This window comes from Papaver somniferum, chromosome 5 (assembly GCF_003573695.1).
Source record: "Papaver somniferum cultivar HN1 chromosome 5, ASM357369v1, whole genome shotgun sequence".
NCBI lineage: Eukaryota > Viridiplantae > Streptophyta > Magnoliopsida > Ranunculales > Papaveraceae > Papaver > Papaver somniferum.
This window is the reverse complement of record NC_039362.1, coordinates 131,967,576-131,971,660: the sequence shown is the minus strand read 5'-3', so window position 1 is coordinate 131,971,660 and position 4,085 is coordinate 131,967,576.

The window sequence follows — 4,085 nt, the reverse complement described above, 5'->3', positions numbered from 1 at the left end:
CCGCAAAACATTGATAAAAAACATAGAGCATTAATACCATTACTCTACATATATTTCATGGAAAGATGTTCATTCCACCTCCACAATTTCCTTCACATAATGTTTCTCCTTGCTATATTGATCAATTTATCTGATAGGCGTACTGCTCAACGACTTGTATATCGTGACAACTCGTTAAGTCAGACAGACTATCAAAAAGTTTAACAATAAGATGAATTAATAATCTACACGTGTTCCTAAAAATTTCAATAGAGAAGCATACATTAGCTTGTTTCGTTTGGCCATCTTATGACTGTTGTTCGCCGTGTTCCTCTACCTCCTTGCATAGTGCTTCACTTTCCACATGTTTTTTACGTAAAATGATCGGGATGCTTGACAGTTGAAAATATATCTAAAATTTTCACGTAATCAAGTTACACTCTGGAAATAACTACACTACATGTATATATTTATTACATGCATAATAATTCATTGCCTCTTCAACAATCGATTGCTAGTAACGAAATCATGCATTAATTCACGTAGATAAAACATGTAAATGTGGGTTATCATTTGATGTGAAACATAGGCTGGCCTGTTGTCCTCTACCTCCTTGCATAGTGCTTCACTTTCCACATGTTTTTTTACGTAAAATGATCGGGATGCTTGATAGTTAAAAATATATATAAAATTGTTACGTAGTCAAGTTACACTCTGGAAATAACTACACTACATGTATATATTTATTACATGCATAATAATTCATTGCCTCTTCAACAATCGATTGCTAGTAACGAAATCATGCATTAATTCACGTAGATAAGACATATAAATGTGGGTTATCATTGGTCCGGCTATTCATTACATATTCTTTGGATGACCAATTTGTGTGAGGTGGTATAACCGATCTTAACTCAGGTTATGTATCTTGGTATAACCGGTCAAAATACCTAGACTTATAATTTGGTATGACCGGTGTTGGTAATTGGTGTAGTGTGATGATTACAAAAATGAATCTTTAAGTTATTCTAGAACCTAATTACAATCATCCTACCTTCATCAAATTTCATATAGATGTATATGAACATCTATTATTTCTCTGTGCTTTTCTAGCCAATTTTTCTCTTCAACAAATTTCTACAATCTTTAAATTACCAACTACAGATGAGAACGATCATATCTTAATTTCAGATAAAAATAATAGATGTTCCTATACACCAACGTATGATATTAGATTTCAAAAAGTGAAGATGATTTTCATATAGTGTCTTATGTGATTTCATCGAGTAAACACTCATAAGATCAAGAAGGTTTCCACTTCAAAATCAATGATATATTTATATTTAGGTTTTGAAAAAACCGAAGGATTTTGAAGAAGAAAGTAAAGAGACTCAAATTCTTTGGATTTTAATCCATAACAGACATAGTGACACACAACGGATTGATGAAGTTTTTGATGGTGTTATGTTTTGCCGGTGTTTTAACTTGGAGAGTTGGTAGAGGAAAACTAGTTATAAATGACGTGGTGAAAGAGAAAAGACTCATCCCCTCTCCACTATGCATGCCACGCAGAATCAGTTGTCAACGAGCTATTATTATGGGGTACATATAACATTTTCGATTACATACAATTTTTTCTATAAATCCCGAATGGAGACAAATTTGAAACAACTATTTTGGGGATATGTCATCTTACAAAGCTCTACGATTCAACAAAAAATGAGTGTATTCTGAAATGTCAAATCTCACTTTCTACCAAACTTAATGCCAACCATTGAATATCCATTGATTTGGATTTTTAAAGTAATAGAGCTTTGTAAGAATTATCCCAAAATATTGACTCCATCCGCTACTTTTCGGGGTTTATAGGAAAAAATTGTGCTTAAAAGTGCAAGATGCTATGAGAATAGAAATGTGAGTGAATCATTCCTTCCTCCTCAGTCTTAATAGTTTCTGAATATTGGGAGCATAGTCTTCCCCAATATATTCAGTTAGAGCATCCACATTCATACAATTAATACGGTAAATATGCCGTATTATGGTGGCAGTGGAAATGCTAAAAGTGTATATACACTATAGTAGAACCTCCATATAAGAATAAAAAAAATTGATCCCAACTTGGTTTAATCAGTGTAAAAAATATATAAGAATATTTTTATGCGGTCCCAAGGATATTCTTATATAGAGGTTCTACTGTATATGGTAAAGTCATATGGGATAATTTACAAAACAAAGTTAGAAATTGGTAAATTTGACTTGAGAGAGATTAAAACTGAGACTATTGTTTAATAAGTGGGATGTGTTTTTAAAACCAACTGGGAAGCACCAAGAGGAACTTTGAAACACCGTTAGGCTAAGTCTTCTCTTATGGGTTAGATTTGGCTTCTAGTTTAGTCAAAAAACGTTGTATATATATTCTTCTCTAAGCATCGTCTACTTTTCTCTTCCACTTCTCTCTCCAGATATATCTCGAATGCCAACTAGCAGCGAGATAGTTTCGCTGAATGGTTAAGCGCCGAAAAAATCAACTTTTCGTTGTTTGGTTCAGAGCCGAGTGAATATTCCACGGTATTTACGTTGTTCCATTCATCGGAAAGTAAAAAATGTTTACGCTGAATGATTCAGCGTAGCCTCGCTGTTTATTTCTGCGACTAATATAATAGAATAGAATTGCCACAAGACTTAAAGGATTATTCTAGCTGAAGTGAACTTCCAATCTAGATTCTAGATTGGAAGGCCATAAGACTAATACTTAACATAAAAAACAAGTCAGATCCACTTTTAATCTTTTACATCATCCTCTGTCTAACCATCCATATTTAAGATTAGCTGTTATAGTTTAGCTTTATTTCATGTTGGCGGAATTTAATACTATTACTAAAATTTGGCCCAGTTTGAATCATCATCGGCCAAAGATTTAATATTCAAATCATTATGGAGATATACTTTAAATATTAAAATGATATGGTAAATAATAAGTTTGGATACAAGAAATAGGAGTGCTTCTATTTCTCAAAAGGTAGAAATAAAGAGTAAAAATCAGAAGCAAAAACATTTCCTTCACAAAAAGCAAAAAATTGTATCCAAAGGTGTACAAGCAAAAAATTGTTATAAGTTTGTACTATAGTGGATGCTTTTAGGTGTACAAGTAGACCTATTTGCTTTGCAACTCTCTTTTCAAGAATTTCGATAGGTACGGGCAGGGTGATAGCCCGTAACCAGTTTCCAAATCCGTTTTTGAATCATAAGTCCATATTAAACCAACCAGCACACGACTCTGTAAAAAAAAGACTATTATTGGGGCGTCACGTTCCATTAGAGGGGCGTCACCTAATAGGACAAAAACGGATCACCCATAAGTAATATCAAAAAACCCTTATCTCAAATAATTTTGTAATGACTAAACAACCCTTATATGTTAATTTTAATTTAATTTAATTAGATAAAAATTAAATTAATGAATTTTGTTGTATACTTGGTGAATTCTGGGACAAAGTTTTTGTGGGAAGAAAAACTGGCCGTAAAATAAACTTTTACGGTTGGAAATAATCCAAATCTAGACGTAAAATCACTTCTACGGATGGAAATATTCCAAACCTGGACTAAACTCACTTCTACAGTTGGAATTAAAAGGAACCAGGACGTAAAATGAGCTTCTACGGTTGGAACTAATTCAAACCTGCGCAAATAAAATTTTACTGATGGAATTAATCCAAACCTGGACGTAAAATCACTTCTACGGTTGGAAATAATCCAAACCTGGACGTAAAATCACTTCTACGGTTGGAATTAAAAGAAAACTGGATGTAAAATCGGATTCTACGGTTGGAATTAAAAGAAACCTGAACGTAAAATGAGCTTCTATGGTTGGAACTAATCCAAACCTGGACGTAAAATTACATGCAAATAAAATTTTACGGTTGGAATTAATCCAAACCTGGACGTAAAATCACTTCTAGTTAAAGGGTAATCTAGACATTTTGTATATGTGTTAGGATATCCCATAACCACTTTTTTGGACATTAAGAATCCAGGTGAAGCCCCTCTATTGAAGTGTGTGTGACGCCCCGGTGATAGCCTTCAAAAAAAAAAAAAAAAAAAAAAAA